The sequence below is a fragment of the Diadema antillarum genome, unplaced genomic scaffold (genome assembly GCF_040938485.1).
Source record: "Diadema antillarum isolate AM-2024a unplaced genomic scaffold, OU_Dant_1.0 scf00000063, whole genome shotgun sequence".
NCBI lineage: Eukaryota > Metazoa > Echinodermata > Echinoidea > Diadematoida > Diadematidae > Diadema > Diadema antillarum.
The window spans coordinates 244354-258384 of NW_027270952.1; positions in this window are offsets into that span (position 1 = coordinate 244354).

Consider the following 14031-nt stretch of genomic DNA (forward strand, 5'->3'; position numbering starts at 1 on the left):
AAAGAATGACATTAAGAGATACGTGTGCACTTTAAGGTGTTTAGTTAGAATGCAACCTTTGTAACGAAGCTGTGACATAAAGCAAATTAACACAGACTTCATTTGACAGAACAATAGTCCCAACACTCACGACTGTGAATAACATTCGTTACGAGATGACTCATTTGCTTTCTAAATGGTTAGTGATTAATTCTAGTCATTGTAACCCATCACAGACGCCCCCAACGAGCCATTTCCGACAGTGTCGCAGTGCCCCCCTCAGCCACCTCCGAATCAGGGGTCGGGTGAAGAAGTCAATTACTGCATCATCGACCTCGCCGACAAAACCGCCACGTTAAACCTCACGTGTAGCGCCAGTGGCTTCTACCCGAACGCCACCCTTGTCTGGATGGTCGCGGGAAGCGAGCGGGCCCCCGTTTCCGAGTCATGGACATTGAACAGCGACGGAACGGCTAACGTCGAAGTCACTATTGAGGCGGAAGTGAGCACCAATCCCTACATGTGCATCATCTCTGGTCTGCCTATCAAGGGAGAATCAAAGTCATTCAAGGTCGTAGTTCGGGTGGCTGAGATGAAATCGACGACGATTTCGCCAACGACCGCGGAAGGCGAAGACCCTGGAGGCAGAGGTATGTAGCAGCGTAGGTAGGTTCCTAAGGGTTAATTCGTAATAGTTGTGGAATGTAAGTCATATAATGATGTGTGAAATGAAATTCTAACCATTTTCTAGTGTTGGTAACAAATCTCCCAAGAGGTCAACATCCCTGTTGGAAAGAACATGAAGTCATGGATGATGAAACTTTTTGTCATCTCTTCACATCTACCAATCAGCAATACTAAAAAAGACAAAAAAAAAACAAAAAAAAAATCCAAACAAACTAAACAAACCAGCCAAACAAACAAAGAAACAAAATCCCACAAAACACAAAAACATATACATCATATTCCAAGAAGTTAGCAACCACAGCATTCCATAGTGTCTGTACCTCAAGCACCAGAAACACGTGTGACGAAAGTTTTTTTTTTTCACAATCTTAATTTCCATTTTCTTAATCTAATATGCATGATTTTGTATGATTTGTTTTTGTCTGTTTTGTCTGTTTTTTACTTATTATTTTTTGTTTTTTTAACGTTTCCTATATTATTTATAAAATGTTGTATTGTGTAATTGTATGATTTTTACTTCACGGACTTACAGAAGAACAAACATTGGCTGAAGTGAGTGACCAGTGGTGAAATTAAATAAATTCAACTGAACTGAAACTCGAATGATGTAATAATTTGAATAGGTTACTTACTAGCTACAGCTAAATTCCAATGGAGTCCTTAACGTACATTAATTTATAATAAAAATAGTTCAACATTGTGTCAGTAGATATGACATATATACTACAATAATACATCATACTTCCATTATCTTCAACATTTTGATTAATCAGTAAATCTTTATTCAATCTCTCAAGTTACAGTATTTTTTCTCGACTCTAATCCAGCATAAATAATTCTTTCATGATATTGAGGCATTCTATCTTCGTCTTTAAACAGAGAATTTCTGTTTCATTCTTTCTTGCCCATTGATTTCTCTTTTTATTCTTATTCGTTTTATTGAGAACCTAGTGAGCTTTTTATTTTTCTGAATGCTTTCTTCCAAATAATTGAAGGGAGAGTTTTATGGGTCGGCGAAACCGGAGAAGTCGGCTGTAGAGTGGACGGTACTCCCATTACCGTTGGATTCTCTCAAGGTACCAACCAGCTGGTACAATGGAGTCCCGAGCAGGGCGTTACGAGACCAGGCGGCGATCGGTACGACATGACGGTAGAGGGCGCTCTTTACACCATGATAATCGATGACGTGGTCCTCTCGGATACCGATACCTACACCTGCTTCTGGTCCCACACTTCCGGGTCGTTTAATGTCAACAGCAACGACGTGAAAGTTTTCGGTAAACCTTTTGCTTAGTTTGTGACCACGATTATCCTCTTACATTTATGTTAAAGACATCCTTTCTTTCAGTCTGGTTACTTGTAAAAAAATATAATAACCAAAGCAAAACGGTAGATAGTGTTCAGTTGAAAAAAGAAAATAACAACAGCAGTATCATTGACATGCCTCCAAGCTGCAGTTACTCACCAATGGAAAGAAAAAAAAACCCACACAATCTTATGCCTGTAGGGACTAATGGCCACAATAGAAAAAGACCGTATACTTTGGTATACAAAAAATTTCAATACCACCATTCTTGGGATCATTGTCCACATGGATCATCATTATGATCATATTTTTTTAATATTTGGAGTTGTTGTTACAAGGCAATGCCGACTCACTTAAAATCAAAAGTCAGATTATGAGGCTGAGCTTTAAGATTTAGTTCAAAATACTTAATAAAGGCTTAAAACATAATCATAGCGCAGAAGTCCTCAGTAGCGTGAAATCTAGGGATCATAAGATGTTAATTTGGGATTAATATCAGTAAATAAAACAAAAGTCATGTACACCCAGTATCAAAAAAAATAGAAAGAAAGAAGGAAACAAACAAACATGCTAATACTGCCGTCCAAAAAAAAACACCTCTAATTCAAAACTTTATTAATTTGATTCTATATCCTCCAAGCTTTTGAATATTACAGTGTCCTACCGTTACTACGAAGTTCTCGGGTCTTTTTTTAGTTATAGCGAAGTTTCCGTTATAACCGAACAGTATCGTGCATATATATTATAGAGGATGATTTTGGGACTTGAACTCCGATTTGGTTGGAACGAGAATTTCGTTATAACCTTTTTCTTTAAAACGTGAGTGCACTGTATCTAATTTTTCAAACTTAATTTAGTTCATTGGAAGAACACGAAAAAAAAGAGTCTTTGGGAAACCTAGCTTTGCAGTTTTGCAGACAACCAAAATTGCATGATCCGTTCGGAAATTCAAATCAGTGGTGTATAATAGGCCTTAATCACCGTTTGTGAAACTAAAGAATGACATTAAGAGATACGTGTGCACTTTAAGGTGTTTAGTTAGAATGCAACCTTTGTAACGAAGCTGTGACATAAAGCAAATTAACACAGACTTCATTTGACAGAACAATAGTCCCAACACTCACGACTGTGAATAACATTCGTTACGAGATGACTCATTTGCTTTCTAAATGGTTAGTGATTAATTCTAGTCATTGTAACCCATCACAGACGCCCCCAACGAGCCATTTCCGACAGTGTCGCAGTGCCCCCCTCAGCCACCTCCGAATCAGGGGTCGGGTGAAGAAGTCAATTACTGCATCATCGACCTCGCCGACAAAACCGCCACGTTAAACCTCACGTGTAGCGCCAGTGGCTTCTACCCGAACGCCACCCTTGTCTGGATGGTCGCGGGAAGCGAGCGGGCCCCCGTTTCCGAGTCATGGACATTGAACAGCGACGGAACGGCTAACGTCGAAGTCACTATTGAGGCGGAAGTGAGCACCAATCCCTACATGTGCATCATCTCTGGTCTGCCTATCAAGGGAGAATCAAAGTCATTCAAGGTCGTAGTTCGGGTGGCTGAGATGAAATCGACGACGATTTCGCCAACGACCGCGGAAGGCGAAGACCCTGGAGGCAGAGGTATGTAGCAGCGTAGGTAGGTTCCTAAGGGTTAATTCGTAATAGTTGTGGAATGTAAGTCATATAATGATGTGTGAAATGAAATTCTAACCATTTTCTAGTGTTGGTAACAAATCTCCCAAGAGGTCAACATCCCTGTTGGAAAGAACATGAAGTCATGGATGATGAAACTTTTTGTCATCTCTTCACATCTACCAATCAGCAATACTAAAAAAGACAAAAAAAAACAAAAAAAAAATCCAAACAAACTAAACAAACCAGCCAAACAAACAAAGAAACAAAATCCCACAAAACACAAAAACATATACATCATATTCCAAGAAGTTAGCAACCACAGCATTCCATAGTGTCTGTACCTCAAGCACCAGAAACACGTGTGACGAAAGTTTTTTTTTTTCACAATCTTAATTTCCATTTTCTTAATCTAATATGCATGATTTTGTATGATTTGTTTTTGTCTGTTTTGTCTGTTTTTTACTTATTATTTTTTGTTTTTTTAACGTTTCCTATATTATTTATAAAATGTTGTATTGTGTAATTGTATGATTTTTACTTCACGGACTTACAGAAGAACAAACATTGGCTGAAGTGAGTGACCAGTGGTGAAATTAAATAAATTCAACTGAACTGAAACTCGAATGATGTAATAATTTGAATAGGTTACTTACTAGCTACAGCTAAATTCCAATGGAGTCCTTAACGTACATTAATTTATAATAAAAATAGTTCAACATTGTGTCAGTAGATATGACATATATACTACAATAATACATCATACTTCCATTATCTTCAACATTTTGATTAATCAGTAAATCTTTATTCAATCTCTCAAGTTACAGTATTTTTTCTCGACTCTAATCCAGCATAAATAATTCTTTCATGATATTGAGGCATTCTATCTTCGTCTTTAAACAGAGAATTTCTGTTTCATTCTTTCTTGCCCATTGATTTCTCTTTTTATTCTTATTCGTTTTATTGAGAACCTAGTGAGCTTTTTATTTTTCTGAATGCTTTCTTCCAAATAATTGAAGGGAGAGTTTTATGGGTCGGCGAAACCGGAGAAGTCGGCTGTAGAGTGGACGGTACTCCCATTACCGTTGGATTCTCTCAAGGTACCAACCAGCTGGTACAATGGAGTCCCGAGCAGGGCGTTACGAGACCAGGCGGCGATCGGTACGACATGATGGTAGAGGACACTCTTTACACCATGATAATCGATGACGTGGTCCTCTCGGATACCGATACCTACACCTGCTTCTGGTCCCACACTTCCGGGTCGTTTAATGTCAACAGCAACGACGTGAAAGTTTTCGGTAAACCTTTTGCTTAGTTTGTGACCACGATTATCCTCTTACATTTATGTTAAAGACATCCTTTCTTTCAGTCTGGTTACTTGTAAAAAAATATAATAACCAAAGCAAAACGGTAGATAGTGTTCAGTTGAAAAAAGAAAATAACAACAGCAGTATCATTGACATGCCTCCAAGCTGCAGTTACTCACCAATGGAAAGAAAAAAAAACCCACACAATCTTATGCCTGTAGGGACTAATGGCCACAATAGAAAAAGACCGTATACTTTGGTATACAAAAAATTTCAATACCACCATTCTTGGGATCATTGTCCACATGGATCATCATTATGATCATATTTTTTTTAATATTTGGAGTTGTTGTTACAAGGCAATGTCGACTCACTTAAAATCAGAAGTCAGATTATCAGGCTGAGCTTTAAGATTTAGTTCCAAATACTTAATAAAGGCTTAAAACATAATCATAGGGCAGAAGTCCTCAGTAGCGTGAAAACTAGGGATCATAAGATGTTAATTTGGGATTAATATCAGTAAATAAAACAAAAGTCATGTACACCCAGTATCAAAAAAAAAAGAAAGAAACAAGGAAACAAACAAACATGCTAATACTGCCGTCCAAAAAAAAAAAAAACACCTCTAATTCAAAGCTTTATTAATTTGATTCTATATCCTCCAAGCTTTTGAATATTACAGTGTCCTACCGTTTCTACGAAGTTCTCGGGTCTTTTTTTTAGTTATAGCGAAGTTTCCGTTATAACCGAACAGTATCGTGCATTATACATTATAGACGATGATTTTGGGACTTGGATTTCGATTTGGTTGGAACAAGAATTTCGTTATAACCTTTTTCTTTAAAACTTGAGTGCACTGTATCTAATTCGTCCAGCTTAATTTAATTCATTGGAAGAACACGAAAAAAAAGTCTTTGGGAAACCTAGCTTTGCAGTTTTGCAGACAACCAAAATTGCATGATCCGTTCGGAAATTCAAATCAGTGGTGTATAATAGGCCTTAATCACCGTTTGTGAAACTAAAGAATTACATTAAGAGATACGTGTGCACTTTAAGGTGTTTAGTTAGAATGCAACCTTTGTAACGAAGCTGTGACATAAAGCAAATTAACACAGACTTCATTTGACAGAACAATAGTCCCAACACTCACGACTGTGAATTACATTCGTTACGAGATGACTCATTTGCTTTCTAAATGGTTAGTGATTAATTCTAGTCATTGTAACCCATCACAGACGCCCCCAACGAGCCATTTCCGACAGTGTCGCAGTGCCCCCCTCAGCCACCTCCGAATCAGGGGTCGGGTGAAGAAGTCAATTACTGCATCATCGACCTCGCCGACAAAACCGCCACGTTAAACCTCACGTGTAGCGCCAGTGGCTTCTACCCGAACGCCACCCTTGTCTGGATGGTCGCGGGAAGCGAGCGGGCTCCCGTTTCCGAGTCATGGACATTGAACAGCGACGGAACGGCTAACGTCGAAGTCACTATTGAGGCGGAAGTGAGCACCAATCCCTACATGTGCATCATCTCTGGTCTGCCTATCAAGGGAGAATCAAAGTCATTCAAGGTCGTAGTTCGGGTGGCTGAGATGAAATCGACGACGATTTCGCCAACGACCGCGGAAGGCGAAGACCCTGGAGGCGGAGGTATGTAGCAGCGTAGGTAGGTTCCTAAGGGTTAATTCGTAATCGTTGTGGAATGTAAGCCTAATAATGATGTGTGAAATGAAGTTGCAACCATTATTTGTAGTGTTGGTAACAAATCTCTCAAGAGGTCAACATCCCTGTTGGAAAGAACAGGAAGTCATGGATGATGAAACCTTTTGTCATCTCTTCACATCTACCAATCAGCAATACTAAAAAAGACAAAAAAAACAAAAAAAAATCCAAACAAACCAAACAAACCAGCCAAACAAACAAACAAACAAAATCCCACAAAACACAAAAACATAAACATCATATTCCAAGAAGTTAGCAACCACAGCATTCCATAGTGTCTGTACCTCAAGCACCAGAAACACGTGTGTCGAAAGTTTTTTTTTTTTTTTTCACAATCTTAATTTCCATTTTCTTAATGTAATATGCATGATTTTGTATGATTTGTTTTTGTCTGTTTTGTCTGTTTTTTACTTATTTTTTTGTTGTTTTTTTAACTTTTCCTATACTATATATAAAATGTTGTATTGTGTAATTGTATGATTTTTACTTCACGGACTTACAGAAGAACAAACATTGGCTGAAGTGAGTGACCAGTGGTGAAATGAAATAAATTCAACTGAACTGAAACTCGAATAATGTAATAATTTGAATAGGTTACTTTCTAGCTACAGCTGCATTTCCGATGGAGTCCTTAACGTACATTAATTTATATTAAAAATAGTTCAACATTGTGTCAGTAGATATGACATACTACAATGATACATCATACTTCCATTATCTTCAACATTTTAATTAATAAGTAAATCTTTATTCGATCTCTCAAGTTACAGTATTTTTTTCAAGTCTAATCCAGCATAGATAATTCTTTCATGACATTGAGGCATTCTATCTTCGTCTTTAAACAGAGAATTTCTGTTTCATTCTTTCTTGCCCATTGATTTCTCTTTTTATTCTTATTCGTTTTATTGAGAACCTAGTGAGCTTTTTATTTTTCTGAATGCTTTCTTACAAATAACTGAAGGGAGAGTTTTATGGGTCGGCGAAACCGGAGAAGTCGACTGTAGAGTGGACGGTACTCCCATTACCGTTGGATTCTCTCAGGGTACCAACCAGCTGGTACAATGGAATCCCGAGCAGGGTGTTACGAGACCAGGCGGCGAGCGGTACGACATGATGGTAGAGGACACTCTTTACACCATGATAATCGATGACGTGGTCCTCTCGGATACCGATACCTACACCTGCTTCTGGTCCCACACTTCCGGGTCGTTTAATGTCAACAGCAACGACGTGAAAGTTTTCGGTAAACCTTTTGCTTAGTTTGTGACCACGATTATCCTCTTACATTTATGTTAAAGACATCCTTTCTTTCAGTCTGGTTACTTGTAAAAAAATATAATAACCAAAGCAAAACGGTAGATAGTGTTCAGTTGAAAAAAGAAAATAACAACAGCAGTATCATTGACATGCCTCCAAGCTGCAGTTACTCACCAATGGAAAGAAAAAAAAACCCACACAATCTTATGCCTGTAGGGACTAATGGCCACAATAGAAAAAGACCGTATACTTTGGTATACAAAAAATTTCAATACCACCATTCTTGGGATCATTGTCCACATGGATCATCATTATGATCATATTTTTTTTAATATTTGGAGTTGTTGTTACAAGGCAATGCCGACTCACTTAAAATCAGAAGTCAGATTATCAGGCTGAGCTTTAAGATTTAGTTCCAAATACTTAATAAAGGCTTAAAACATAATCATAGGGCAGAAGTCCTCAGTAGCGTGAAAACTAGGGATCATAAGATGTTAATTTGGGATTAATATCAGTAAATAAAACAAAAGTCATGTACACCCAGTATCAAAAAAAAGAGAAAGAAACAAGGAAACAAACAAACATGCTAATACTGCCGTCCAAAAAAAAAAAAAAACACCTCTAATTCAAAGCTTTATTAATTTGATTCTATATCCTCCAAGCTTTTGAATATTACAGTGTCCTACCGTTTCTACGAAGTTCTCGGGTCTTTTTTTTAGTTATAGCGAAGTTTCCGTTATAACCGAACAGTATCGTGCATTATACATTATAGACGATGATTTTGGGACTTGGATTTCGATTTGGTTGGAACAAGAATTTCGTTATAACCTTTTTCTTTAAAACTTGAGTGCACTGTATCTAATTCGTCCAGCTTAATTTAATTCATTGGAAGAACACGAAAAAAAAAGTCTTTGGGAAACCTAGCTTTGCAGTTTTGCAGACAACCAAAATTGCATGATCCGTTCGGAAATTCAAATCAGTGGTGTATAATAGGCCTTAATCACCGTTTGTGAAACTAAAGAATTACATTAAGAGATACGTGTGCACTTTAAGGTGTTTAGTTAGAATGCAACCTTTGTAACGAAGCTGTGACATAAAGCAAATTAACACAGACTTCATTTGACAGAACAATAGTCCCAACACTCACGACTGTGAATTACATTCGTTACGAGATGACTCATTTGCTTTCTAAATGGTTAGTGATTAATTCTAGTCATTGTAACCCATCACAGACGCCCCCAACGAGCCATTTCCGACAGTGTCGCAGTGCCCCCCTCAGCCACCTCCGAATCAGGGGTCGGGTGAAGAAGTCAATTACTGCATCATCGACCTCGCCGACAAAACCGCCACGTTAAACCTCACGTGTAGCGCCAGTGGCTTCTACCCGAACGCCACCCTTGTCTGGATGGTCGCGGGAAGCGAGCGGGCCCCCGTTTCCGAGTCATGGACATTGAACAGCGACGGAACGGCTAACGTCGAAGTCACTATTGAGGCGGAAGTGAGCACCAATCCCTACATGTGCATCATCTCTGGTCTGCCTATCAAGGGAGAATCAAAGTCATTCAAGGTCGTAGTTCGGGTGGCTGAGATGAAATCGACGACGATTTCGCCAACGACCGCGGAAGGCGAAGACCCTGGAGGCGGAGGTATGTAGCAGCGTAGGTAGGTTCCTAAGGGTTAATTCGTAATCGTTGTGGAATGTAAGCCTAATAATGATGTGTGAAATGAAGTTGCAACCATTATTTGTAGTGTTGGTAACAAATCTCCCAAGAGGTCAACATCCCTGTTGGAAAGAACAGGAAGTCATGGATGATGAAACTTTTTGTCATCTCTTCACATCTACCAATCAGCAATACTAAAAAAGACAAAAAAAAACAAAAAAAAAATCCAAACAAACCAAACAAACCAGCCAAACAAACAAACAAACAAAATCCCACAAAACACAAAAACATAAACATCATATTCCAAGAAGTTAGCAACCACAGCATTCCATATAGTGTCTGTACCTCAAGCACCAGAAACACGTGTGTCGAAAGTTTTTTTTTTCACAATCTTAATTTCCATTTTCTAAATGTAATATGCATGATTTTGTATGATTTGTTTTTGTCTGTTTTGTCTGTTTTTTACTTATTATTTTTTGTTTTTTTAACGTTTCCTATATTATTTATAAAATGTTGTATTGTGTAATTGTATGATTTTTACTTCACGGACTTACAGAAGAACAAACATTGGCTGAAGTGAGTGACCAGTGGTGAAATTAAATAAATTCAACTGAACTGAAACTCGAATGATGTAATAATTTGAATAGGTTACTTACTAGCTACAGCTAAATTCCAATGGAGTCCTTAACGTACATTAATTTATAATAAAAATAGTTCAACATTGTGTCAGTAGATATGACATATATACTACAATAATACATCATACTTCCATTATCTTCAACATTTTGATTAATCAGTAAATCTTTATTCAATCTCTCAAGTTACAGTATTTTTTCTCGACTGTAATCCAGCATAAATAATTCTTTCATGATATTGAGGCATTCTATCTTCGTCTTTAAACAGAGAATTTCTGTTTCATTCTTTCTTGCCCATTGATTTCTCTTTTTATTCTTATTCGTTTTATTGAGAACCTAGTGAGCTTTTTATTTTTCTGAATGCTTTCTTCCAAATAATTGAAGGGAGAGTTTTATGGGTCGGCGAAACCGGAGAAGTCGGCTGTAGAGTGGACGGTACTCCCATTACCGTTGGATTCTCTCAAGGTACCAACCAGCTGGTACAATGGAGTCCCGAGCAGGGCGTTACGAGACCAGGCGGCGATCGGTACGACATGATGGTAGAGGACACTCTTTACACCATGATAATCGATGACGTGGTCCTCTCGGATACCGATACCTACACCTGCTTCTGGTCCCACACTTCCGGGTCGTTTAATGTCAACAGCAACGACGTGAAAGTTTTCGGTAAACCTTTTGCTTAGTTTGTGACCACGATTATCCTCTTACATTTATGTTAAAGACATCCTTTCTTTCAGTCTGGTTACTTGTAAAAAAATATAATAACCAAAGCAAAACGGTAGATAGTGTTCAGTTGAAAAAAGAAAATAACAACAGCAGTATCATTGACATGCCTCCAAGCTGCAGTTACTCACCAATGGAAAGAAAAAAAAACCCACACAATCTTATGCCTGTAGGGACTAATGGCCACAATAGAAAAAGACCGTATACTTTGGTATACAAAAAAGTTCAATACCACCATTCTTGGGATCATTGTCCACATGGATCATCATTATGATCATATTTTTTTAATATTTGGAGTTGTTACAAGGCAATGCCGACTCACTTAAAATCAGAAGTCAGATTATGAGGCTGAGCTTTAAGATTTAGTTCAAAATACTTAATAAAGGCTTAAAACATAATCATAGCGCAGAAGTCCTCAGTAGCGTGAAATCTAGGGATCATAAGATGTTAATTTGGGATTAATATCAGTAAATAAAACAAAAGTCATGTACACCCAGTATCAAAAAAAAAAATAGAAAGAAAGAAGGAAACAAACAAACATGCTAATACTGCCGTCCAAAAAAAAACACCTCTAATTCAAAACTTTATTAATTTGATTCTATATCCTCCAAGCTTTTGAATATTACAGTGTCCTACCGTTACTACGAAGTTCTCGGGTCTTTTTTTAGTTATAGCGAAGTTTCCGTTATAACCGAACAGTATCGTGCATATATATAATAGAGGATGATTTTGGGACTTGAACTCCGATTTGGTTGGAACGAGAATATCGTTATAACCTTTTTCTTTAAAACGTGAGTGCACTGTATCTAATTTTTCAAACTTAATTTAGTTCATTGGAAGAACACGAAAAAAAAAGAGTCTTTGGGAAACCTAGCTTTGCAGTTTTGCAGACAACCAAAATTGCATGATCCGTTCGGAAATTCAAATCAGTGGTGTATAATAGGCCTTAATCACCGTTTGTGAAACTAAAGAATGACATTAAGAGATACGTGTGCACTTTAAGGTGTTTAGTTAGAATGCAACCTTTGTAACGAAGCTGTGACATAAAGCAAATTAACACAGACTTCATTTGACAGAACAATAGTCCCAACACTCACGACTGTGAATAACATTCGTTACGAGATGACTCATTTGCTTTCTAAATGGTTAGTGATTAATTCTAGTCATTGTAACCCATCACAGACGCCCCCAACGAGCCATTTCCGACAGTGTCGCAGTGCCCCCCTCAGCCACCTCCGAATCAGGGGTCGGGTGAAGAAGTCAATTACTGCATCATCGACCTCGCCGACAAAACCGCCACGTTAAACCTCACGTGTAGCGCCAGTGGCTTCTACCCGAACGCCACCCTTGTCTGGATGGTCGCGGGAAGCGAGCGGGCCCCCGTTTCCGAGTCATGGACATTGAACAGCGACGGAACGGCTAACGTCGAAGTCACTATTGAGGCGGAAGTGAGCACCAATCCCTACATGTGCATCATCTCTGGTCTGCCTATCAAGGGAGAATCAAAGTCATTCAAGGTCGTAGTTCGGGTGGCTGAGATGAAATCGACGACGATTTCGCCAACGACCGCGGAAGGCGAAGACCCTGGAGGCAGAGGTATGTAGCAGCGTAGGTAGGTTCCTAAGGGTTAATTCGTAATAGTTGTGGAATGTAAGTCATATAATGATGTGTGAAATGAAATTCTAACCATTTTCTAGTGTTGGTAACAAATCTCCCAAGAGGTCAACATCCCTGTTGGAAAGAACATGAAGTCATGGATGATGAAACTTTTTGTCATCTCTTCACATCTACCAATCAGCAATACTAAAAAAGACAAAAAAAAAACAAAAAAAAAATCCAAACAAACTAAACAAACCAGCCAAACAAACAAAGAAACAAAATCCCACAAAACACAAAAACATATACATCATATTCCAAGAAGTTAGCAACCACAGCATTCCATAGTGTCTGTACCTCAAGCACCAGAAACACGTGTGACGAAAGTTTTTTTTTTCACAATCTTAATTTCCATTTTCTTAATCTAATATGCATGATTTTGTATGATTTGTTTTTTCTGTTTTGTCTGTTTTTTACTTATTATTTTTTGTTTTTTTAACGTTTCCTATATTATTTATAAAATGTTGTATTGTGTAATTGTATGATTTTTACTTCACGGACTTACAGAAGAACAAACATTGGCTGAAGTGAGTGACCAGTGGTGAAATTAAATAAATTCAACTGAACTGAAACTCGAATGATGTAATAATTTGAATAGGTTACTTACTAGCTACAGCTAAATTCCAATGGAGTCCTTAACGTACATTAATTTATAATAAAAATAGTTCAACATTGTGTCAGTAGATATGACATATATACTACAATAATACATCATACTTCCATTATCTTCAACATTTTGATTAATCAGTAAATCTTTATTCAATCTCTCAAGTTACAGTATTTTTTCTCGACTGTAATCCAGCATAAATAATTCTTTCATGATATTGAGGCATTCTATCTTCGTCTTTAAACAGAGAATTTCTGTTTCATTCTTTCTTGCCCATTGATTTCTCTTTTTATTCTTATTCGTTTTATTGAGAACCTAGTGAGCTTTTTATTTTTCTGAATGCTTTCTTCCAAATAATTGAAGGGAGAGTTTTATGGGTCGGCGAAACCGGAGAAGTCGGCTGTAGAGTGGACGGTACTCCCATTACCGTTGGATTCTCTCAAGGTACCAACCAGCTGGTACAATGGAGTCCCGAGCAGGGCGTTACGAGACCAGGCGGCGATCGGTACGACATGATGGTAGAGGACACTCTTTACACCATGATAATCGATGACGTGGTCCTCTCGGATACCGATACCTACACCTGCTTCTGGTCCCACACTTCCGGGTCGTTTAATGTCAACAGCAACGACGTGAAAGTTTTCGGTAAACCTTTTGCTTAGTTTGTGACCACGATTATCCTCTTACATATATGTTAAAGACATCCTTTCTTTCAGTCTGGTTACTTGTAAAAAAATATAATAACCAAAGCAAAACGGTAGATAGTGTTCAGTTGAAAAAAGAAAATAACAACAGCAGTATCATTGACATGCCTCCAAGCTGCAGTTACTCACCAATGGAAAGAAAAAAAACCC